The 27,463-nt window shown below is 39.4% G+C and overlaps 1 protein-coding gene across 2 annotated transcripts in view; it reads left to right on the top strand.

Moving 5' to 3' along the window:
- LOC129776192 (protein bowel) overlaps positions 1–27,463 on the top strand; it is a 131,363-nt gene that overhangs the window by 2,502 nt on the left and 101,398 nt on the right. The window contains exon 2 of one of the 2 annotated variants that reach the window (XM_055781686.1): positions 3,881–3,991. The exons of the other annotated variant lie outside the window; for it this stretch is intronic. The gene's annotated coding sequence lies outside the window, so the exon portion shown is untranslated. The remainder of the gene's footprint in view (positions 1–3,880; positions 3,992–27,463) is intronic. 2 annotated transcript variants of the gene reach the window in all.

Raw genomic sequence — 27,463 nt, 5'->3', positions numbered from 1 at the left:
GTTAAATATATTTGACTCTTGATAGGGGAAGGAGAAGATTGTTCGAATATATTCTACAAACATCGACTGTTAATTGATTTGAATCCTTTATTCACAACCATCCGCCGTTCGTAATGGTTTTAGCTTAAGATGGCTAACAGATCTTTTGCTAAAAACATCACGAACGGCGACCTCGTCCGAAAAAAAAAGATATGGTCAAAATTATACGAAAAACGTTTAAATGCGTTTTTTGTCAACTAAACATTTCATCAGAATCGTTTATACAATCAATGATAACTGCACGTAATGTATCTGATGATTTTGACGTAGGAATACGTCTTTGATTTCTATATAGAAGGGTCACTTTACAAAAAAACGAACATTTATTAAGAGTTTTCATATGCATATTACGCAGAATCGTTCTTACGATATATGTCATAATATATACCATTAGACGGAAAATTTATCCACCATTTTTTTCGCCTGAGACATCAACAGTGGAAATAATAAAACAAGTGAGCAATTTAACAAATAAAAGAGCTATGTTTTGCGAGCGGATGCGAAGGTAAATCATGTATTATGCATTCTTTCTTCCAATTTTGTTCCCATGAATGTTGTATGTAACACAAAATTGCGTGCAATAATTCGTTCTATCTAACAAATTAGCAAGCTGTTGAAGTAATCAGATGCAAGATTTAATGCTTCACTCAAACTTCATGCATGATTTCATCGAAGCAACGAGGTAAATGTCACCCATACAGTGATCGTTCATTAATTAGGAGGAGACCGCCATTATCATGTAAAGACTTGAGATCGGCATTACATCGCATCACAAAAATGAAACGAAATGAAATATTAATAGACGGAAACTCATATTCCTTCTATGATAGATTGAGCAGTAGAACCAATACGACTTGATTGTGAAAGACTGCAAACGAACATTATTACACCGAAAAAGCTACTGCTTCCGATGCCTAATAATAGGAATAAGACAATGGAAAAAAAAATGATACCATAGCTATCCATTTAAAACAAAGCAACTTCATCATTTCATTTGTATTTTACCTCAAAATATTACGAAATCGTGAGTAGTTTCAACTTGTTTTTTCGTTTCTTCCCCATAAATTTCATATTCAATGTAATCACTTTTAATTGAACTTCCTGCCAGAAGCTTATTGTCTTTCTTTGTTCGGTATAAACCGTTTTAGTACATACAACAAACGGCCATTTTAAGGGCTACTATTTAGAGTTTCAAAAAAGTCAAACTAACAGTTTTCTGAACAATCAAAAGACTTACATCTAAAATAACCAAGTGTTCTGAACAATCACAGTCCTACGTCAAACTTCCGTCCGTGCCCCTAGGCTCAGACCCTTCTACATCTTTTCTTAATATTACACGTGTATTTTGATTTATATCTATTAACTTACTGACCCGGCAAACTTCGTCCCACCCAAAATGCATTTTTGATATGTATTCTTTCGACCATTCACGTTTTCATGCTAAGCGAACGTTTGTGGTTTTAATCCCAAAACTATTCAATGATTGATCTTATAATTGGCATTTATCAATTATATAGACGGATGGATCTTGTAGTTCGAAGCCTCTATAACACTTTGGAACAAAGGTCAATTGTGTTAGCGCAAACATCGAAAGGACTAACAGCGCTTATCATGTTTTCATGTTATATTAAATTATAAGTTCATGCGATATGACGCCACCAATTTTTTTAAGGATTCTATCCACATCGAATGACACAACTATAATTAATATTTTATTGAATTTATTATTGAATTTTCTAATTTTAAAATCATTATATGGATGCATTCGGCAAAACTTGAAATTATGTTTAAATATGGACTTTTTCCGAAGACGTCAACATTACATCTCTCATAGCTTTTATGTAGCATTTTTGCAGGGAGACGGGATTTACATGTTATTATCATGTTTCTAAATAAGGCAACATTTGCAGAACATGTAACATGGGCATTTCTACAAGGAAAAGATTTTTTCCGACAACTTTTTTATGTTTTTTTATCACATGTCACAACGTGTCAATCGCGAGAATTTACACACAATAATGTTACGAGTTAATTGTTTAACTCATAACAATTGTTCAACTCATAACATTTTTGTGTGTGAATTCTCACGATTGACATGTTGTGACATGTGACAAAAAACATGAAAAAGTTGTCGGAAAAAATATTTTCGTGTTGAAATGCCCATGTTTTTATGCATAGATGATTAGGTTATTGAATGAGCCATTCATATATTATCTTCAGAATTAGAAAAATACATTTTTTAAAAAAAGGCCAATTTGAAATCTAGTGCTAGTGCTCTTTTTTCGAGTTGCTAGTCTCATTTGCATTTGCTTGTCACACAACATGCAGGAAAAAATGAAAGATTTCGAATGCTTATAACTCGAACATTTCGCAATAGATAAATAGATCGGTAAGATGTTTGCATCAAATGATAGGAAATATTTCTACGCAACTACATATCACAATAAATACAATGTTATTTTTCATGAGAATTCAGAATTTCAAAATCAATGTATCTGGGGGAATCAGCTTTGCAAATAAATGCAAGTAGGGAGGGAGGATTTCTGTTCCCACCGAAATGTATTCCCTAACACAGCCATCAAAACATACACAACAAATATGTTGAATTTAGTTGAATTCGGAAATTGTTTCATTCAATCAGTAATTTAATCAATACAAACAAATGATTACTAAGCCAACGGTTGTCCCACATCAACCTTGCGGTTGTATCGTAGATATAACCCACCCATTTTTGTCTGTACCCTTTATGTGTATGTAAATGTATATTAAAGCATTTGTTAATTTGTATGCCAATGTAAAAATAAATATTTTTGTTAAAGTTTGTTTGTTTTATGTTCGTATGTTTTTGCCGATCTAACAAAAGGATAAATAAAATGAATGGTTTAAATACATACAAAACATCCTTTTTTGAGTTGACATCATGTTGTCTAAAAAATTTAATACTATTATACCGTGGAGGCGATCCGGCGTAGTGGTAACATCCTCTCACGCTCAAGGTTCAGTTCTCACTCCCGACATTCTTTCAAAAATGGAAGTTAAAGTGACGAACCAGTGTTGAAAGTCACTATAATACAGAAAAAAAATGATACTATTATGAGAACCAAATCACATTCCCATTAGAATATTCCGTACTTACCTTGATAATTGCATTCCATTTCAGTTGATTTGATGGCACACAAGATTTGACTTTTAAAAAAGTGGAAATCGGTTTGAAATTTTTCAAAAAACTTCGCATGCAACAATCTCGCCAGAAGTTCACAGTTCAGCTGGTTTTACTAGTAGTTGTGGTGCTTTATCTAGCTTACCAATACTTATTCACATAGTTTCCGGCAAACATAACCAAGTATTGGTGCATTGGACACAAAAAAAATGATTTTCGTCCACTATAATACTATTCCAGATTTATTTGCGAGAGAGCATAACACTTAAGTTGTGTTTTCGATTTGCCCATTGTTCATATACGACCCGAGTAGGATCTCTGTCTTTTTTTTAACTCACAACACAGTGAGTTAAGAATATGTTAATTTTCTAAGTAATTCTTTGCTAAAACTTTTTATTTTATCAGAAACAATTAAATTTACTGAATTTAAATCTGAATCAATTAGGTAGGTTAAATTCACTCTATGTTTTGTGAGTGGTATAGTTTTTTTGATTTCGTTAGTACAGCTTTAAGGAGGTAGTACACTATAGAAACAATCTCAGAAATTTTAAAGACAAGCTTACGAAAAAATGTTTTTTTTTTGTTATTTCACATTTGTAGATGAGGATGAAGAATTATATCAGGTAATTCATTTGTAATTTCCCTATTATCCCGAATATCTTTGTTTTCTTTTCTGTTTAGGTTAAAGTTCTCCACCGTGAAGAATGTAATCTAATGCAACGCAACACAACACAACACTACGAAATAAGCGAGGAATGGTTCAAACCAAGGCGCCTAGAAGTATATCGTAAGGTGGGTCAACATGCTAAAACCACTCTTCAGCCATCTTGGAAGTCTACTGTGTTTTGTTTGTAAATACGCTAGTGCCGAAGCTCGCTCGTGATCAGTCTGTCTCTTTCACGCTACAAGCAAATAATTCCCCTTCTGTTTTCTTCCGTACTGTTTTCATATATCGCTCCCCTAAACAACTAATTGACGAAACGGCCTCACCTTAGGATATACTACTAGGCGCCTTGGTTCAAACCAGTGCCGTGCTACCGCCTATTTCTCCCTATATGCTAGGATGACGCCAACATGTCAGGGTTCAAAACTATAGAAGTGTTTGCAGCTCAGCTAACACAACTGTCAATAGGGCTCAAAACGTGTTCAAAACCGCATAAATCTCAACTGTTTTGTTCTCGGGCTCAAAAACATGGCCACCTAGGACGGGGCTGGTTCAAACCTATCATCAGAGCCCGCCGTCATTCATTTTCTTCAAGTGCGACGGAGTCAAAAACGCAGTCATCTATGCATGAAGCGATCGCTACTACTAATGCGTCGCCTAGCGTAGAAATGACATTTGATTCAAAGTTTTCTGCTGAACGAAGTCGATGGAAACGATAGACAACACACACACACACACACACACACACACACACACACACACACACACACATCATTGATGATTGAACAGGCTCACTTTGTCACGCGTCGCCTCTGTATCAATTCTAATCAAAACCTCTCTTTTGACGTAGGACTACGTCTTTCATTTTTGTACCGGGGTGTGAACGAGAGAGTGACGCTTGGAGTGCAAGGTTTTGAACGTTAATAACTCTTAGCCGGCTGAATGGAGTTGTATTATAATCATTTCATTCGAAAGATAAAATATCCAAGAATTTTATGATTATAATTATTGTAATTATTGATCCGAAAACTTGTTTCAATAGCTTTAAAATTGATTTGAAAACAGGCTATCGAAATCACATAATTCCGTATATAAGCTAGCGCACACTCCATTGTATTGCGATTTGAGATGCGGAAGGTCAAGCTCACACGCCTATGCATTATCCTGTGTTTACCATATCGAAGAAATCACATTTATGAAAGCAGCGTTATAAAATTATTTGTTTGCGTATGCCGCAATCGGTCGTCGTTTCCAATTGTTAGGAAGAGGGGCTTAGAGGAATCCATTCCTTCTCAAGCGTTAAAAATCCTGCTCCGGATCAACGGTGATTCCAACTGTCGGGGCTTGGGGAGGAGGTACTATTCGCGCTGGGTAGGAATCGATTCCTCCTTTGAGCGTTAATAATTTTCCGGCTAAACTAAGTGGTATGATAATCACTTTATTTGAAAGATGAAATGTCTATAAATTATATGATTGTTACTTATTAATTGCTAAGGCAACGTTTGTCCTACGTCCACCTTGTGGTTATAACACAGATATAACCCACTTCTAGTTTTATGACGTAAGAACATGGAGACTGGTGAAATGACGACATTATTGTGAATTCAAGAAAATGAACGCATTTTACATTAGTTTATCAAATTTTCTCCCATATGGGAACTATATATTGGTTATTGTTTATAGTTAACGTTATGTTACGTTACCTTACGACCTCGTTTCTTTAATTTTTATTTGACTTAGAACTGTATCTTTGTAGAATCTTGCTACAAAAACTCTCATTTCAATACATTGACACGCCGTAATATGATGTCCGGTGAAGAGTCAATAAAATTCGTTCCAAAGAGGAGAATATCCAACGGCTCGTTAGTCTGTAGTGGTGTTTAGGTGGTTGTTTATCTTGACCATTATCCGTTCAGTCTTTTTTCGAGGTCCCATTTGACAGCATGGTTCATGCAAATTCACATACGTCGAGAGATCGCTGCTCTTAGATGGAATGACTGTCCGGCATTCATGTGAGCACTGCTAGATAATCTGGTTTTCTCCGCCCAGCGTGTGATTAGAAAAGAAATTTCACCCTTAGCCACAGCGCGCGCTAATAACCTGTAAATTTTACGACCTTTCCGGGTACCACCTTCGTCCGGTGCCGGGCAACAACGACGACGATGAGGACGACCGATAGTTTCTAATAAAAAAGCAGCCAAAATTAACAATATATGTATTTAATAGAGTAATAAAATTTACCATAAAATTATATGAATTGAATCTGATTTGAAATATATTCCATTTGGGGGTCCGCTGTTCAGAGGCAACGGCAACGCGTTGAAACAGAAGGCACTCGGACGGAACGGACCTGCTTCTGGGACCATCCCCAAGTGCGCTCAGCTCGTAGCAATTTCGTGGTGAACAGTGCGCGCGGAACGGAGCGAAACATGGTTTAAGGTTGTTCGGTCGGTTTCTTGGGACCCACCGATGGCGGACGCCGGAGCGGGCGTAAATTTATGACTGCAGACAGGCAGCGTGAAAACAAAACGAAATAACAGTAGTGTGTAATAACAATAGACCCATGATGTTCGGTTGGGCGAGTTGAAGTTAGTGAGCATGTTTAATTCATGCCAAGCCGTCGCCGCTGATTTACGTGTGCTGCTGCAAGTTCTTCTGACAACAAAGAGCCCGCGCAAAAATCGGGAGCTCCTCTGATGAAGCTTTATTGTAATGGACGGGGGCACAAAATTAGCTTCTCGAATCACGAATAATCAGTCACTCGGATTCGGGTGACGGAACCCAGCGGCTTTCCCGGGGCTCTAGTGAGGCTTGTCTTGGCGAAGTAGTAGGCGCTCATTAACAAGTGTGAACAAATCAGAGAATAGCCGCGTGTTCAGTAGCTTAAGCTCGACCGTGGGTCGCACTCTAATTGGATGACGGGAGGAGAAATGGTGGGGTGCGTGAGCGTTAATCAGTTCTTTGGCTAATGAACAGGAAGCGTAAATTATGCAGAAAGTACAGCCTATATCATGTCTAATATCTCTTTACATTTTTTCCAACGAATGAGTTGGAAAATGGGAGAAAAACTCATTACCACCCCCCGCACACACACACATAATCACAACCATGCCAATAACTCGTTTATCTGCGGATAACCACCGGTTAAAATAACTCGTAAAGCTAATTAAATCGAAACATACATTTTAATCGCCCGAAGTCCAATTTATGCGAGCTCAACTGTTCACAGGTTATTTGCCGGAATGTTAAGTGACATATCCTCTCGCTCTGCTCTTTTAACCGCTGCCGGGCGGCTTCATGTCAATATGTAACGGAGGTGGGCGGTTAAAATTTGTTTTTTTTTTCAGCCAGACCTATTTGCTGTACATGATTTCATTCTCTTTCAGGTTTGACGAGGGTGAACCGTAAAAAAAATCACACGCACATAAAAAAGACGATCCCGAAAACCATATCCCCAGGCCATATCACTTCAATTAATGGCACCAACGGTTTCTCCTCGATAGGTTCAACCCATCATGATGGTAATCAACGCATCAGAACAATGTGCACTTATCGTGCAAACTGTTCGCACAAGATGCGTTTCGTTTCCCCGCTAATGACATTCGCTTAAGCCTTACGCCTCAAATTGGGACATTACTGTCGCTAGTTGAAACCGTCTCGAATGACATCGAATGGTGTTTAGTTAGAATTTGCCCCACATCTGAGCGGGAGAGATGGGGCGCGGTGGACCATGTTTCGGTTTGAAAACGCTGGCGTTATTATGCATACAAGCATTACGGCAGCCGTGTGGTGGCGTTATGGCAGATTTCCGAGGCTCGTTAAGGCGATAAATAAATTAATGTGACATGCGACTAATCTCGCATTCAGCGCACGGAGCAGCGGCGCTGGCTGGTACCTCTCTCTACTTGCTAGCTTAATCGTTTCTGGGTCCGATGATTGGAACGAAGGAACAGTAGCGTTCTTGTACTTGTACTACCCATGGCCCAAGCCCAGTTGTGATTATGACACATGCCGCTTGGTTAGTGAGCAAACGCGCGTGTGTTGTTTGTTTCGTAGGAGACAAGCATGCAGATAAGGATGGTCATGTTGTAAGTAGCACTGGCCCGGAAAGGCAACCCATTAAACGGTAGTGCCGTTGTAATTATGGAAAGCTTCTGAGAAACACCACCACCACACAGCAGGCAGGAAGTTGGGTGGCCAAACTGCTGATAAGCGTGTCTTGTGATCTTCTTTATGATGATGTTATTTTGATGGAATTTTTCGGAGCTCCATTTATCAGAACGGTCTCAATTCCAGTTACCATAGTATTAAGAAACTAACAACAACTGAATAGACCAACAATTCATCTTTAAATTAGTTGTTAATCAGAGCGGACTAAGTTTTAAATAAAAAGTATAGAAAAATATCAATAATGTTAGTTAGGTATTTTCCATATCAGGTTTGATAAATAACGTAACTTTATAAGATGTAACTAATGTTGATACAACGTCGGCCGTCGATAAACCGTCCATAACTTTCTAACTACTTTTTTGCACCAGAAATCAAGTTTTCGTTTCCTTTATATAGATGTAAAAAGAAGATTGTGTACGCGGGTAACAAGATTCATGTCAGGGGGAGTATACGAGGTATGGTAATAACGAGACTGGTTACGAAAAATGGTTATATTTTTAAAATTACGGTTCAACGATATGCTCCCCTTCAATATACTCCCCTTGGCTCTTCACACACCTTTCCAAACTTTTTTCCCATTGTTCGAAGTAGTGCTGAAACTCTTCTTTTGTGATGGCGTTCAAAAGCCGCTTCGCTTTTTCCTTCGCCTCTTCTACGGACTGAAATCGGGTACCTTTCAACAGGGATTTGATCTTGGGGAATAGAAAAAAGTCGCATGGGGCTAGATCTGGCGAGTACGGGGCATGTCCGAGCACTGGAATGCCCTTATCGGCTAAAATTTGCTTCACAGACAGCGCGTTATGGGCAGGCGCGTTGTTGTTCGTGTTTTTCGTCACACATGATTTCCGACGCGCACTACAAACCACGTTCCATTCAAACCAGTGCTGCTCGCAAACTACTATATTAACAAAAACATGTTTTCGTACGTTTATAGCAGACACTTCAAGCTACCTAACGCACTATTCGTTTTATGAAATATGAAATATCCATAAGTATTTCCTCCTGCTTTTTTTTTGGGGAAAAATACATAGTACAGGTCGGATTCGATTATCTGGAGACTCGATCATCCGGGATTCGATTATCAGGAATTTTAGACTCGATTATCCGGAGTACTTTATTTCGGAAATCGGAAATTTTGAATAATTTGCATAATAATTCCATATTGAATAATAAAAATGGGTATCTTTCATTTGATACCCATATTGATTATTCAATATGGAGTTGACTAGCAGAACACAATTATTTATGAAAAATGCAAATCCAAAATGGCCGCCACCACAAGATGGTGCCATATTTATTTATTTTCTCAACCCCATCAATATGGGCATCAAATGAAATGGCTTGACTAATAGAACACAGTTATTCATGAAAAACGTAAGTCCAAGAATGAGTTGAGTATACGGCCACTACAAAATGGCGGATTACACATTTTATCAGAACCTCATCAACATGGATATCAAATGAAAGGGATTGACTAGTAGAACACAGTTATTTATGAAAAATGCAAACCCAAAATGGCCGCCAACACAAAATGGCGCCATATTTTTTTCAAAGTCCTATCAATATGGTTATCAAATGAAAGAGCTTGACTAGCAGAACACAGTTATTTATGAAAAAATCAAATCCAAAATGGCCACCACCACAAATTGGCACCATATTTGTTTTAAAGGCCCATCAATATGGGCATCAAATGAAAGTGCTCGACTGGTAGAACACAGATCATGAAAAATCCAAATCCAAGATGGCCGCAGTTCCCAAATAAACAATTACTTTTTAATGGTTCCATTCAGCTTATCCTGTACGTATGTTAGAGTGTTTGACCCCGTTCCTGATCATTGGTTGATCTGAAATTTGGAACACATCTTTAATTATACTGTCATTGTAAAACTGTGTATTCCAAATGAAACATTCAATTTGGCCGCCGCAAATGCAAATTACAAATTGATGAGGTTTTGCAAAAAAATTTTTATGGCACCATTCTGTGATGGCGGCCATTTTGGATTTGCATTTCTCATAAATAATTGTGTTCTAATCCCTTTCATTTGATATCCATATTGATAAGGTTGTGAGAAAATATGTATTCCGCCATTTTGTAGCAGCAGCCATCTGGGATTTTCATTTTCCATAAATAACTGTGTTCTACTGGTCAAGTCCCCTTCATTCGATACCCATATTGATGGTATTTTGAGAAAATGTGTACATAATCCACCATTTTATAGCGGCCGCCATCTTGGATTTTCAAAATCATGAAATACGCAGTTTTATAATGACACCAGAGATGAAGATGTGTTCCAAATGTTAGATCAATCGGTCGACAAGAAGGGGGTTAAATTTCTATTAATGTGATACAGCGGTATAGACAAAGTTACAAAGTTACAAAATCACAAACATACAAACGGATCAAGCTAGATAAAACCGTTAATAAATAAGTGCAAATCATAATTATTTACGTTTACCGAGAGAAAACTCGTTTTTTATGATTCGATTATCCGGAGTGAAAAATAAACGCTGTAGTGTAAATGCATTTATGCAAAGTATGCATTATCTCTTTTTATTACAAACTATGCGTCAAATAGAAGAGTTTAGATCATGCGTAATATCAATGCTATTTAGAACTAATAATATTAATGCTATTTTGAACTAAAAATTTGAGTGGCGATAATAATCTATTTGTAAACCATTGCACAATGGTCCAGGAGATGCATTTGAGTGGAAATTAGCATTTATAGCTTGACAGTCATTCTCTAGACAAAAACTATCTTAGACAAAATTGTTACTCATGATAGAGCGCTCGTTTTATATTGTCAAAACTAGGGTAAACAAAATTGTCGATGAAATAAAAAATGTAACTTCCTTATTTTTAGAGATAGAGGTAAACATAGTTCGACAATGTTGTAGCTCCAATTATTTGAGACATCTTCGTAGAACAAAGTTTTTCTCTATCATTTGAAATAACCGATATAGCGCCTTTTTTCTATGTTACGTTAGGTTCATCATGAAAAAAACTTTTTTGCTCTAACTTTTATATTTCTAATTTCACATGCAAACTGTCTTCGAAAGACTTTTAGAGCTTGCTAATACAAACATTTTTCGATGCAGAACTTGTTAATATCTCAACTTTACTCAAAGTTATTTATACTTCTTCTGAAAAAAAAAGCCTAAATGCAACTCAGATAGAAAGCTAAAAACAACTTTGTGGGAGATATTTATTGTTCAGACAAAAACTGTCTTAGACAAAGTTGTTACATATGATAGAGCGCTAATTTTTATGTTATCAAAAATAGGGTGACCGAAATTGTCGATGAAATGAAAAATCTAACTTTCTTGTCTTTATAGATAGAGATAAACATAGTTTAACAATGTTGTAGCCCCAGTTATTTTAAACAACTTTGTAGAACAAAGCTTTTTTCTATCTTTTAAAATAATCGATTTAGCGCTTTTTTCTAAGTTGCATTAGGGTGACCATGAAAAAACATGTTTTTTCTGCTTTAACATTTATATTTCAAATTCTACATCCAAACTGTCTTTGTACGACTTTTATAGCTTATCGATACCAACATTTTACGATGCAGAACTTGTCTACATCTTAATCCTACTCAAAGTTATTGATGGTTTTTTACCCAAAAACTCATGATTTCAATTTTAATTTACTCAAACTCGAAAAATAACATAGTTTTGAAAATTATGTATTATGTAGAGTGAAATATGCTCTTTTAAATGAGACCAATAAACTTTGCTTACGCTTGCCCCAGAAAGAATGACAAACAATTGAAGAGAGCGTATTTTTTGGGAAGAAATATCAATAACTTTGAGTGAAGTTGAGATATCGACAAGTTCTGCATCGAAAAATGTTTGTATTAGTAAGCTCTAAAAGTCTTTCGAAGACAGTTAGCATGTAAAATTTGAAATATAAAAGTTAGAGCGAAAAAATAGTTTTTTGTTTTCATGATGACCCTAACGTAACATAGAAAAAAGGCGCTATATAGATTATTTTAAGAGATAGGGATAAACTATGTTCTACAAAGATGTCTTAAATGACTGGGACTACAACATTGTCGAACTATGTTTACCTCTATCTCTAAAGATAAGAAAGTTATATTTTTTATTTCATCGACAATTCTGGTCACCCTATTTTTGATAACATAAAAATGAGCGCTCTATCATTTGTAACAACTTTGTCTAAGACAGTTTTTGTCTAGAGGATAACTGTCACTTGGATTTATTAAAGTTAATGATGCACATTGACTCTATGATCTTCTGAACTTCAAAATGATTTGGAGGACCTATTGCATCTGATATTCTTATAACTTAATTTAAAAAATTTCATTAACTGAACTTAAGAGTGTTTTGGAGAACTTGTTCGTGACGCAGTTACATCGTACTTCAAAAAGTTAGACGCTGCGCACTTCGCGCTCGGAATAGAAAAACTCGTGCCACGCTATGAAAAATTCCTCGAACGTTACGGCGATTATGTAGAAAAATATTTGTTTTTTGCCCTAACTTTATTTTTACGTGATTTCTGAGGCACTGAAACTTATTTTTTGAACGACCCTCGTATTTTGGTGTGTTTGCCCAACGAACCATTTTAATTCTCCTTCAAACTTCCTATCTTTGTATCATTAGAATTCAACTACAGAAAAGATGATCTCGAAGATAATACAAATACTCTGTTAAAAGGAGTACTTCCAGAGCAATAAATTAGCTTGCCAATGACCTTGTTTCATTCGATGATTATGCTAATGGCTCTTCGAAGTTACATCGTATCACTTAGGCTACATGATCGGAATGAAACATTATCGATAGACTGTGGGATCATCGTTGGTCATATTGTTCGTGCTTATAATAATATAAATTATAATAAGTAACCCCGAGATAAGAGAAAAAAGAATCGTATCTCCATACTGTTGTATTTCCCCGACACAGCAGCACCACAACCGTCGAAAGTCGCAAAACCAGTTATACAGCCGGGGTCTAATTTTCTCAGGAGAAAAACAACGCTTGGTAGGCAGGCCACAATAATAAAGCAATCGAAAACCTTTTTTTTCCTTTTTTTGGTTTTTTATATGCAACATATTTCGAGTGGGATTCTTCCCATCAATCTTCATTAATCTACTGTGTCGTAAAAAATCAAACGTTTATTTTATTATAGCCCAGATTGATGGATAGAAGCCCGGGTCAAACTTACGAAAACTGAAACTGAAACAACACTCACTCATTCATTCCGACAAGTGTCCCCACGAAACTGGAACTCGGGGCCATAAAAGCCCAATGAGGGCAGCGCACGAAAAAAAAAGTGGGAAGAAGGCAATCATGAGAAATCACACTCCCCGGTGCTTAAGGAAAGGTCGTTGAAGAGTGATGGGTCAGTATAGTAAATAATTTCGTTCGAGCAGCGTTTTATTGCCACCTCTCGAAAGAATCTCCGATGTCCATAATATTTCGTTTAATGACGATGAAAATCGCTCCTATCCTCAGAGGTGCAATTTTGGGCCCCATTGTGAGGCATGAGTGATTGATAGAATAAAGTGTTACGGTTCCCGTTTTTACGTAATTCAACGGTTACCACCGAAAACGGTACTCGCAGCGAAAATTGAAACGTGCAATAGGCAAAAACCGAACAATTAATTTTTGCGCAAGTTATAATAAATTATAATTAAAAAGAGTCATCGCAGACAATCGCTTTTTGAAGTCCGTGTGCGTTTCGAGCGATAGCGAACCAAGAAAAACGAGCGAGAAGCCAACAGGGGAGATCGAGATGCTGCGATAACCGACCGCGGCGGCTTGCTCGGGATACAAAGTCCAAACTGTTGCCTCTTGGCCAGAGAGATCGGTTGAACGGAACAGCGAAGGAAAGATCGAAACCCTTGTGATTTCTCACCTTCTTCTCTCTAGATTCTACTGCCGCCTCGCCGCAGCCGACGCCGTCTTCGCCACGCTCCCGAACAGCTTTGAAGACACTTTGTTATGCTTATCCTCTCATCCACAACCGGTTCCGTACAACGGCCACAGCCCCGTCCGGAGTTGATATGAAGAAAATAAAACCGATTGTTAAGTTAACATTTTTCAATTTATTACCGCGCTCCATCGGTATGCCGCGAGTGCCTCCCACCGGTGTCCCTTCTCCCTTCCAGCAGCATCTGCTGCGTCAGCAAAGTTTCTTTTGTTGCTTTGAAATTCCTCATCGAGATAGAATCCTAGCGCTGGGGGAATAATAGATCCCTCAGATCGAGAAGATAAGCGCGAGATTTCGCCCAACCGCCCGCCCCCTCTCGGAGGCTGCAGCAAATGAAGCTGAACGATGGCGAATGCCCTCAACCGCCACCATTTTGTGAAGAGTATTGCTGTTACACTTATTCGCGGTGCGCGGGCTAACAAATGTCGCCCCAGTTTAAGCCCCTAATATACTCGCTAATTTGACAGCGACCACTCTAAAGCGACATCTGTGGAGCGCTGCGCTCTCGCCTCTTGCGGAATTAATTAATCGCCGCTCCCGGCTCTGCCAAAGACTGCGAATATTATGTCCACCCAAGTCAATGTCATAGAAAGCCGCAGACAGCTAGAGGAGCCACGGCACCCGGAGAGGTAACAAGCGATCGAAATGTTTCAGAAGTGAACAGTATAATTTTTTATAATTTTATGATGTCGTAAAAATTAAAGTAGGAAGGCGCGTAGCGAACACCGCAGCACAGTTGGGTGCTAACTGGGCTCATACACACACACACCCGAGCGCGTGATGGGACGGAAGTGTTAGCAGGAAGGAGAGGTGGAGGATCGTAAAAATATGGACTCTCTGCGCCGAGATTAGAGCCCCAATCGCATCAGGTTCGGTGGTGGCACGGAGCGGACTAGTTGAAATGTTGGAGCCCCCTAATTATAGACCCGTGGACTATCTCCCGTTCTCCCAATCTCCCTGTCCAGAGCCGCGAGCCTTCCGAAGACGGCGGTTTTATCCGCGCAGCGTTTGTTTGCGATAGATAAAGGTGGGCGGAAGATTTTACGAGCTGGAAACTGGTGGTTATGTCGAGTATTGCTGTTTTTACTTCTCTTTCACGAATTACGCCAAGGAAGTGTACCGCGCAAAAGGAAAGTGATCGATTGCATGGGGTGCGCTGTATCAAGAGATATTACGACTTTCCCGGCCACAGTTTCAAGACGGCTTTCCAAACCGATTTGTTTTGCAGTAGCGAAAACGATGTGAAACATCGGTACTTCGCCAAACTAGTTTTGAAATAAAATACAATGATACAGTGTTATCGCAAAGCATGAACGAAACATGTATTGGAAAAGTTTTTGCGTTAGTTCAAGCTTGTGAACAAAGTTTATGGGGGGCAAGTCGTCTTTGGTCACCAATTTGTTACAAGAATGTTCAGTTCAAGTGGAAATTTATACAGTCAACACTGTTCACTATTATTTTATTCACCTTTTAAATCCTTATTATAGTTGAACTAATTACATCAAAAATCTTCGTGAGGTAGAGGCTATACCCAGTGTTGCCACATTTTCATCTGTACTTTTTCTTCTAAAAATCTGTACCATCGGAAATATTCATGGTAGAGAAAAATCATGTTTTAGCATTGAAAAAATCTCATTAATTAACTAAGAATACTACATTTACAGTGGCAAGTGATGCTATTTCAAATTTTCAAAAATTCAAAAGCTGCCACCACGATGTTTAATCAAATCTTTTGTTTCTAAAATAGATTTTGAAGCTTATTTTTGTTTTGATTATATTAGACTAACGTTGACTTAGAAATCAATAAGTAACAAGCATATAAATCTTAGACGTTTCATCTTTCGAATAAAGTGATTATCATACCACTTCGTTCAGCCGGAAAAGAATTATTAACGTTCAAATCGATTCCTCCTCGGAAATACCCAGCGCAAATAGTACCCACTCCCCAAGCCCCGAAAATTGGAATCATCGTTGATCCGGAGCAGGATTATTAACGCTTGAGAAAGAATGGATTTCTCCTCGGAATTACACAGCGAAAATAAGACCCCCTTCCCAACAATTCCAACTTCCCAATAACAACGATCGATTGCAGCATTCGTAAACAAATAAATTTATAACGCTGCTTTGCTAAATGTGATTTCTTCGATATGTAATATAATATCCACTTCGATCATATCCACTACACCGTATCATACCATATCAAATCCATAGTCAATCCGAGTAAAATAGTACCCGCTGCTTACATCTAATTTGCTATGCCAATTTCCTTTGATGATGATGATGATGATGACCCACCTCATACCCCTACAAAGGTTTGAACTGGCCGATTTATCTAATAGATAATATTTATATTTAACCAAATTAAGATATCAGTGTTATAAAACAAAACAGCGAACTGACTCTGTTGCAGGCATGAATTTCTATTAAAGGGTGTGTCACATCAAATTGCATCACGGAAAAAACGCTGTAGAAATTCGCCCAGTAGACCGATCCTTTTGAAAATTTTAGACAGTAAAATAAAAACTTTTAAACAACTTTTGGCATTTTCTTTTTATTCATACTTCGAGCACAAGCCCGTATGCTCGCACCTTCCTCTTTACCCCGTCCATAAGGTTCTGTACAACGTCAGGTTGTAGTTTTTTTTTAACAGAAATCCATTTTCTCTTGAAGTCCGCCTCCGATTTGACAACTTTTGGGTTCTTCCGGAGGGCCTGCTTCATAATCGCCCAATATTTCTCTATTGGGCGAAGCTCCGGCGCGTTGGGCGACTTCATTTCCTTTGGCACGAAGGTGACCCCGTTGGCTCCGTACCACTCCAACACGTCCTTTGAATAGTGGCACGAAGCGAGATCCGGCCAGAAGATGGTCGGGCCCTCGTGCTGCTTCAATAGTGGTAGTAAGCGCTTCTGAAGACACTCCTTAAGGTAAACCTGCCCGTTTACCGTACCGGTCATCACGGAGGGGGCGCTCCGCTTTCCGCAAGAGCAGATCGCTTGCCACACCATGTACTTTTTGGCAAACTTGGATAGTTTCTGCTTGCGAATCTCCTCCGGAACGCTGAATTTGTCCTCTGCGGAGAAGAACAACAGGCCCGGCAGCTGACGAAAGTCCGCTTTGACGTAGGTTTCGTCGTCCATTACCAGGCGATGCGGCTTCGTCAGCATTTCGGTGTACAGCTTCCGGGCTCGCGTCTTCCTCACCATGTTTTGCCTTTCGTCGCGGTTAGGAGCCTTCTGAACCTTGTATGTACGCAGGCCCTCCCGCTGCTTGGTCCGCTGGACGAATGAACTTGACAAAATCAGCTTATTGGCGACATCCCGGACCGAACTTCGCGGATCACGTCTAAACTGCTTAACTACGCGCTTGTGATCTTTTTCACTTTTTTCAGCATCCATTTTTGCCGTTCTTCACCTCCCGGTCGATGGTTAGGTTCTCGAAGTATCGTTTTAGTACTCTGCTGACCGTGGATTGGACGATTCCCAGCATCTTACCGATGTCCCGATGTGACAAATTCGGATTCTCGAAATGAGTGCACAGGATTAATTCACGACGCTCTTTTTCGTTCGACGACATTTTTCCAAATTTACGAAAAATTTACAGTGAAGCATGGCCAACGTGATCTATACACTCTTATCTGATTATAAGCGAAAGCTGAAGATATAATTCCTAAAAATTAAATTTCTACAGCGTTTTTTCCGTGATGCAATTTGATGTGACACACCCTTTAATCGAACATCATAAATAGGCAAAAACTTTAAAAGAAAAACAATGGTCCTATCCTTATCGACATTATCATAATGATAATCCCAACTTCAGACCCAAAGTTTTTTTAAGGCATGTCAAGAAAATTTCCAACCCGGGAAGATCCTTGACAGATTGGGAATCGAACCCAATATCTAAAAGTGTCTACTTAGAACATGATAGAGATCTGCCACATTCACAAATACTCGATATAACCGTCTTATGATAAGATAGTTTAAGACAATTCTGAATGAGCTATCCCCATTCCAGTTTCCACTTCAGACCCACATAAAAATTTCATTATGTATCAGTGTTCTGCCAGTGTTCCATTAACATAGTCCAGGCCGACCAAACGCGCGCGAGGCTCAAACTCTCGTAGACAACGCTTATTACTTTTTTTTTAAAATCATCATCATCAGTACGAACGTGGTAGTTTAACCTGTAAATAAATTTTATTAATTTTTATCAATTGAAAACATAAATGAATGATTTAGGAAAAAAAATTATAAAACCTGTTTACAAAACAGATTTTACATGTGAAATACACATTTTCTTGAACTCTGCCATTGTTGCCGCACGTTTAATTTCTCTGGGCATCGAATTGAAGAAATTTATACCTTTATATAACAACGAGTTCTGCGACCTACTAAACATAAAGTTGGGTGTTCTTGCATCATTCGCGTTTCTTGTATTGTATCTATGAACATCACTTCCTCTTTCAATTCGATCACACAAATATCGAGGCAGCATATCGTTCAAAATTTTGAAGATGAACACCATTGTCAAATAATAAATTCTTTGCTTCACAGATAGCCACTGTAGCGCGTCCATCATCAAACTAGAGGAAGTGTATCTACTACATCTTAAAATCAAACGCATTACTTTATTTTGTAAACGCTGCAATCTCGTTAATTGTGTATTATTTGCAAGGAAGAGGATCGACGAGCAAAAATCTATGTGCGGTGAAATCAATGATTTATACAATTTAATTTTACTGTTTTTTGTTAACTCTTTCTTCAAACGACACAAAACGCCGTACTTCTTGGCAATCTTTTTGATGACATTATTGATGTGAGACTTGAAAGTTAACGTGTCACCAATAATAACTCCTAAGTATTTGATTTCTTTCACGCGTTCTAATATCTCACCATTTATTTCAAAATTTACGTCAAAACTGGAGTTTGCTGCAGAAATGAGCATGTATTTTGTTTTGCCATCATTTAACTTTAATTGTTTAAATTTAAGCCACTGAGCCAGAGAACGCAAATCTTCGTCTATGTGTTCCGCGGTTTCTTTTAAATCCTTAGCTGCGATGAACAGGACAGTATCGTCCGCGAACAAATTAATGTCACAGTATCGTAAAACTCGTCGCAGATCATTTATGTATAAAATAAACAAAATGGGCCCTAAAACACTTCCCTGTGGCACCCCGAGTGAGTTGCCAATGGGATCGGAAACAGAATCGTTGAAACGAGTCTTTTGAGTACTATCGCACAAATAGCTTTCAAACCATTTGTACGCCATCCCTACAATTCCAATGCGCTTCAGTGTTTGTAACAATAAGGGCCTAGAAATTGTTTCAAAAGCGCGTTTAAGATCCAGAAATACCGCAAATATAGTCTCTTTCGCCTCGATATTCTCTTTCCATTTTGCTAATACCAGATTCAGCGCGGTTTCACAAGAGTGTCCCTCTCGATATCCCGACTGTTCTAGTATTAGCTAACTGTTATTATCTGTAAAAAGTATCATCTGACCTTTCACAACAAGTTCTAACAGTTTCTCTAATATGTGCAGCATGTTAATAGGGCGGCACTCTTCGGCTTTATCCGTCCCATTAACTTTGGGGATTGGAATCACAAGGGATTCCTTCCAAACCTTTGGCACGTGCCCAGTTCGTAAAGAGTCATTTATCAGGTCCAGCAGATCGTGTCCAATGATGTAAAAGCAATCTTGAATCACTTTCGCGTTGAAATTATCGATAATTTGAAAAGACGTGATCAATTAGAGTTCTACTATGTTTAGAAATTCTAGTAGCTTCGAGAACCGTTTGTTTCAAGTTGAAATATTGCGATAATTGTTTCAATTGAATCGAATTTCGTACATTGAACCAGTCAATATTCAAATCACCAGCAATTACATTTAATTTACTGCAATCAACGATATTTTCCCACCAGTTCTCCAAAATTTCAATAAAGTTAGGTTCAACTGTGTTGCCAGCATTGCTGCACATTTATTTTACGGCCTTTTCAGGTCACAAAAATAGCAAATGGCATAAAGAATAGAATGTATGTTAATTCTTGTAATCCCAAAGATAACGCGAAGAGTTAGTTCGAAAAACAACGTGCGATAATGAATAGAAAGATCAGATTGGTTTTGAAGACGCGTTTTAAGAATCACATCACTTACCGCAGTGAATCCTGATTTTTCTCAACCATTCCCACTAACAACTATCCCTTCCATGATAAACGCTAGGGAACCACGCTATAGAGACGACCCTTCTGGCCTTCGGGCGGCGAATATCATACTAACGTTCCTTCCCTTCCACTGGTGACTGTAAGGACGTGGCCGGCGTCGTTATTGACCATTAAAAGCTCTAATCGCCGAAAATTGCCCAACGAGAATGATTTGCTAGTCCCAGGCGTCATTCTGTGTGTTCTTTGTGCAATTTGGTTGGTTCAAGTCAATCACGGAGAGCTACTACGAATTGTACAGTCTACCCAAGCTCAAGCTCAAACTCAAGCTATGAGTTCATTGGCATTTGGATGTACGTGATCTCTAAAAATACTTTGTACACAGGACCGGTACACAGGACCGACACCGTTCCGACTGAAACAATGTTAATATATCAATACACTTCATTTTCCAATTCATATGAAAACTCACCCCAGACCATCGAACATGTTGGACTCTTGGATCATGGTATCTCGGATTATATCGTCATTCATAGGGTCTTCTACCTTCTACATCTTACCTTGAATCTACCTTCATTAGACCACAATACATTCTCCCAATCATACTTTCAATGTTGGAATCGTTTGGTAAAATTTGAGCAAACCTTCCGGTTACTAAACAAAACAATCTTTGTGTCGTTTTGAAGTTTGTACTGAAAAGCCCCGTGATTTTCAATGAAAATAATAGTTTTTTGGCCAAAGCTGTATTTATTCCTCACCATAGTTTCCATCGAGGACAATACACTTGGTATAGCGAGTTTCCAACATTTCGATTCGCTTTCTGTAGTAAGAAACGTCGAGATCTTCGAAATATGCCTCAGTTTATGCGATGACTTCGATGATGACACATTGATGTGAATCGCTTTCCCTGGAGCCACCGCTTGAGGTTTGGAAACATATAGTAGTCATTTCTGAAGAATATGGTGGGTGATCAACCATTTGGAATCGTGAGTGGTCCAACTTGGTCATCGCTTTTAAGGACGTATGCGACGGTGCGTTATCGTGGTGGTACAGAACATTTTTCTTCGTCATATAGGGCCGATTTTTATTTATTTCGTCGTGTTTGTCCGTGTTTGTCCAATAACGCTGCATAATACCCTCCGGTAATCGTTTTTCCCTTCTGTTTCATCCATTGTCACAAAACGTTAAAAGAAGTCTGCTCGATTGCACTTCAACAAGCTGTTGAATCATCAACGCGCCGCTGTTTTTAGTCGACGGTCAGCAAACGCGGCACCCATCGCGCGGATATTTTTTTTATGTCCAAAATGTATTCCACTCGTTCTTTTGAAATACCAACGGCCTCAACTAACTCGAGTAACTTCAATTTACGATCGTTCAAAACAAGTCGATGCCCTTGTTTTACGATTTCTGGATTCGTAGCCGCTCTTGGGCTTCCAGAGCGAGGTGCATCTGCGGTGCTTGTACGACCCATTTTTGATTCACTAAACCACCGATAAACTTTTGTTCTCGAAGGAGCAGAAGTGGAATAACATTTCGTCAACCACTGCATTGATTGTTCAGAAGTCTTTCCCATCATAAAACATTGTTTTATCAAAATACGTTATTCCTCTTTTTCCATTTTCTATGCTCAGGTAGTTTGTAGTTTGTGAACATATAAATGAAATTTCATGAAACTTCACACATAAGCTAGTGACAGATGAACCCCTCGCAATGAATCTTGTTCATTTTTAGTGTTGCATCTGTTGAAAAAGTGTGTTTAGTGTTTTAGCATCTGTTGAAAAATCCTTTCAGCCCATGTAGTATTTGGCAGATTCTACTACTTGCTCAAGTATCTTGTTCTCACCACTCCAGTTCCGAGAGTGGAATAGGACCTATATTTGCCGCTGCTTTAACTGCTTACTGCTGTCGTTGCTTCTGCAAAGTACAGGGTGGGCCATTTAAAGTGGAAGCATCTGGCAACCCCATAACTTTTGACAGAGATGTCAGATTAACAAATGTCATACCGCGTTGGAAGCGTCATTTCAGTACAATTTTAACCATGGAACAATACACACCTAAACAACGCGCTGAAATTGTTCAGCTGTACATTCAAAATAACTTCTCAATTGTGTTAACTAAACGTGCGTGGAAAAATAAAAATAAAGTTAAAACATCGCCTGGAGACAACACTATACGTCGATTATATGCCAAATTTATATCGTCTGGTAGTGTTGGTAATGCCAGTCATCTGTCCAGACAACGACCAAGACGTTTCGACGAGAATATTGATGCCATTCGAGCCAGTGTTGCAGAGACTCCATCGACATCAGGTCGCCATCGTTCGCAAGAGTTAGGCATCGCTCGAACCACTCTCCGACGCATAATTCGTGTTGATTTGAAAATGTTTCCGTATAAAATTCAAATGGCTCAACAACTTAACCCATCTGACTTACCACGTCGACTTGATTTTGCGAAATGGACCATCGAAATGGCCAAAAATGAACGTAGCTTTTGGCAAAAAATCATAATGTCTGATGAGGCGCATTTCAACTTGAATGGAGGAGTGAATAAACAAAATTGTCGGTTTTATGCTACTGAAAACCCTCAATTCATCGAAACGCAACCTCTTTACGACCAAAAAGTTACTGTGTGGTGTGGCATTTATGCCGATAAAGTCATCGGCCCGTACTTCTTTGAAAACGAAAATAGAGCAACGGTAACCGTGAATGGGGAGCGTTATCGGACAATGATAACCGATTTTTTATTGCCATTTATTCGTGAAAATGAATTGGACAATTACTCGTTCCAACAGGACGGCGCTACATGCCATACAGCGGCTGCCACGACCAAATTATTGCGCGAAATGTTCCCCGGAAGATTAATATCGAAAAACGGCGATTATGACTGGCCACCGAGATCACCTGATTTGACGCCTCCTGACTTTTTTTTATGGGGATATTTAAAATCCAAGGTATACACTGGTAAACCAAGGACCCTGGCTGCGCTGAAAGACAATATCCGACAAGAAATTGCTGCCATATCGGCCGAAACATTGGGCAAAGTGATGGAAAATGCCGAAAAAAGGGCACATTTTGCGGTCAAGGCCAGAGGCGGTCATTTACGAGTTATGAATTTTTGGTCAAAAAATTTTTTGAAAAAGTCATTTTTGGAAAAAATAATGTTATCGAGATGGTCGCCATAGAGAAAAACTAAAAAATATGGATCTAATATTTTACGATAAGAAACAAAACTATCACTTTTCACGAAATTCTGAGAACCACTATATCCGTTTTGGCATGAAATGACTGTATACGGAGAGAAATTTTCGGAAAACTCTGGAGGAAAAAGAGAAAATTCGGAAAGTTGAATTCCCACAAGTTTTACAATGACATCGTGATAAGCATCGTTAGTCCATTCAATGTTTGCGCTAACGAAATTGACCTTTTTTCGAAAGTGGAAATAAATTTTCAGGTGAAATAACGCACTCACATATCCTCTATCTATATTAATAAAAATGGATCGCCTAATGTGTTACTAAGGGAAAAATTCTAAGAAGGAACCGTCCGATTTGAGTTCTCTTCATTTTATTGTATTCGTCGCTGGTCATAGATCAATGTAACGGCGAGCAAAATCGGAAAATCCAAAATTACATCGGGAAAACTTTTTTAGTCTATTCGATACTGCGTTAACGAAATTGTGAGAAAAAAGAAAGTTAATAGATAGAGTAACCACCGTATTTGCCGACAGCCATCGAGAAGTTATCCTTTTTTTTGCATCGCGGCTACAAACAACTAAGTTCATTCGCCTCAGCCTTGAAAAAGGCCAATTTGAGGATCATTGAACGAACAGTTCAGGGATTGAACCCATGATCGTTCGCTTAGTGAGAAAACATTGAATCACTCAATGCAAATATTTGTTTATCAACTGTTAACCTTGACCCTTCAACAATGTAAATCTTGAGTCAAACGGCATTTTTCGAAAATGAGTCAAAAAAGTCGCATAGTGAAATAGAAAGATTGTTTTCTACCGAGGAAGAAAAGTCTTGCCTGTCTACCAATCTGCATAAAGTAAAACTATTGATATTTGAAAGCACGATGAACTACTCACGTCATTCTCCAGGTCCATAAGAATTAGTTACCCCATACTGCGCGCTGTCAAATTAAAGACCCACGACGACAGGGAAAGTTTATCTGGAGAGACGAATGGCGGCCACGATTTTTATCATCCACGAGTTTAGCAGCTATCGGCTTTCAAAGAGCTAGCGACTAGCGACTGGCTAGCTAGCCGTATACCTCCAGCTAGCAAATCACCGTTTTGTAGATGCGCCGGCTTCCGAATCAGTTCTGCGGGAAAAAAAACTCCGGTAGTCTCCGCCGAACCGAGCCCCACTCTAATCCACGCCCCCTAATCACCAATCGAATGGTCCCCATCGCAGGAATTATCATGAAAGGTCCATAACTCAAATCTAAAACCGCGCCCGAGCGTTCAACCCCGAGTGCCAAAAGACCAACTGTTTCTGCACGATTTTCGAATCCCACTCAGAAAGCGGCGACGAAAACGAAAAAAAATATAAAGACACGATCAAAAATAAGACAACAAAACGGTAATCCACCCCAACGGCAGCAGCCATCAGGTTTGACAAACGCCTCATGAGTATACGCCCACCAGCGGTCTGCGGCTTGTTGTTGGTGTTGGCGGGGTCTCGGTGCGATGTTTCGGGGCCCAATCTCCGTCCCAAACGTTGCGTCGGAATATCTCACCGACGCGCAGCACGGCGGTTGCAAGCGTTCGACCATTTCGAGCTGACATTCGATGTGGCTCCCGAACGCTTAAGCCAGTCGCTTAAGCCGCTGACGACACGCGGATGCCATGTGTGTGTGTGTGTGTGCTGGCGCGCGAAAATCGGACAATTTATTAAAAACGAATCAAACGGACATCGACGGACGATCGATCCTTTAGTCGAACTTGATCGGATGGTGGCGGAGGGGATAGGGGATTAATTTATTCATTGGCTGTCAATCGAGAAGCAGCGCAGATGAGAAAGAGAGGGCAGCGTTTCTTAAAGTTGTGAATTCATAATGAACCAGAGCTAAATTCGCGCGCCGTGTCGCGGCCGTCGTAAATACTACTGGTTGGTCGCCCCCCTTGGGTGCGTCTATAATTTGGTACGACTTTTACGACGGTTTCGTTTAATTGTGTGTGTGGCTGTGTGCGGAGGAATTTTTTATCGCTTCATTTTATTCTGCAAGTTAACTAGCACCCGCAGGTACCAGCCGGACAACCAAACAGAAGCTCAAAGTAGCTCGTTGAAAACATTGGATTAATTATCAGAATTTCCTGAGTTGCGTCGTTGTTCGGGGCTTAAGTAGAGGGTACAATGACAAGTGGTTTACTCATTATTGGGTTAAACAAGTAAAAACAAGTTTTTTTTTTGTCGGATTGTAAAACCTGTTCAGCGGCCTCTCGACAATCGTTTGGTGATTGAAACACATAGTATAGCCCAAGGTCCCAACTCACTTTGTTATTTGGTGACCTGTTGCCTGTTGTGGCACGACATCCAACGAGATTTCATTCATAAGTCTCGGCTTACGAGCGTTGTTCGTTTCAATATTTTCCACATAACTTTTATTTTATGAGCAATACGCACCTCGCACCATCGCATCGGCGATTCGAGCAGGAGTGAGAGGTGAACCGAGGTCAAGCCTTCGTCGACGGGGCGATGTCGGCAAACGTTCGCCGTGTGGTATTAATAATGGACCGTGGAGATTCCTTGGTCTGAGGGTTGTGTGTGTCCAGGCACGATGTAGAATGGAGTCGAGTCAGAGTCTCTGATAATGAGGGACGAGAAGGGCAGACAAGCAGCTACCCGATCGTGCAGCGTGCAACAACGATGCTGTGCGCACACGTTTTCAGAACATTTTGATTTCAGAAAGGCGCAGGGAGGGAAGATGAAAGGATGCCGCCCTTGCCGAGGCACAGCGGTGAGGGTGGATACCACGAGTGGCCGTTACAATATTTGCACTGATTGAATTAAATCAATGTAAAACGGTTTCAAACAATCGTTACATTTGTGCGATTCTGTGTGATATCGATCGAAACGAGCATCCGAACCGTTTTTCTGCCCGAGTGACATTATAATTTGCTTACCACGGGTGTTTTTTTATCGTCTGTTTATTTGTTTCAAGCTTCCAGATAGTCGAGCTGAAACTTGTTTATTTATTCTTCTACTCTGCATCGTCCGGTTGTGAAACGAACCAACATTGAAACAAATATGCCCTGTTTCCAGAGAATGTACCATTTTGAAATGGTGTAGACACAAACTACTTCCATTCAAGAATCATTAATTCCGCTGGCTTCTTTGGCTTCCATCATATCGCCATTGTTTACATTCCTTAGCATGCAGATAAACGCACGGAACGACGCTGGGCATACCTTCCTCACGTTTACAACAAACATCATTCCTTATCACACAAGATAAACGACTACCCGTTACACTACAGACTGCGCGCGAGCACACTTCTGGAGCCACAAGCAGTGTTGCCACCTTGAAGTCTTTATTCTAGTACCAGAAAAACTTTTTAATCTGTATATTTACAAAAAAAATAATGTGTACATTTGGCACCACCGACCACGATAGCTCTTCTCGGTCACATCGCATCGGGAGAAGCCATTACACATTTTATTGGATTTGCTCGAGATATGCCCCTCACAAAACCCCCGCTTTCATCCTCTCCTCCTGATAAAGCGAAGAAATATTTCTTCACCGGTAGTTACCAGTGACACATGACGTCGCACAATGTCAACCGGCAGTGCTGGCTGGAAGGTTGTGGCATTCTGAAATCCAAAAGTATATCGGTCACGATAGAGACCCAACTCTTCGCTGCAGCAGTGTAGTTGCTCGGGCCAAACAACCTAACATCGCACTGTAAACACGTCCGCAATAGACATGGGTAGTTTTATGGCCTTACTCTATGAGTGCATTGCGTAGCACGTGTGTTACCGTCGATCCAGTTATGTTGTGATATCTTCTTTTTGTTTGAAACCGCCACGCAATAACACCCCAGAGCTGTCCCCCTTAAAACCGTAACAGCCATATCACCAAGGTTGCCAACTGTCATTTTGAAAACTCAAGGAAAAATGTAAATAAAAGTCAAGAAGAAATCAGGAATTTATATTGAGTTGTTCGGAAAGTTCGTGCTGGTTTTTGGAAAAACAGAAGCTTTATTTTTTTATTGGCAAACATACATTTATTCCATTCCATATGCAAAGTATTTTTCTATTCAGTTCCAATCAGTGTCATAGAATATCAACAAATTATCACGAGTAACGAATATGATTTTGTTCCA

Source organism: Toxorhynchites rutilus, chromosome 3, assembly GCF_029784135.1.
Source record: "Toxorhynchites rutilus septentrionalis strain SRP chromosome 3, ASM2978413v1, whole genome shotgun sequence".
Taxonomy (NCBI): Eukaryota; Metazoa; Arthropoda; class Insecta; order Diptera; family Culicidae; genus Toxorhynchites; species Toxorhynchites rutilus.
Note: the sequence above shows the minus strand (reverse complement) of the source record. Positions and strands in the feature narration are given on the sequence as shown.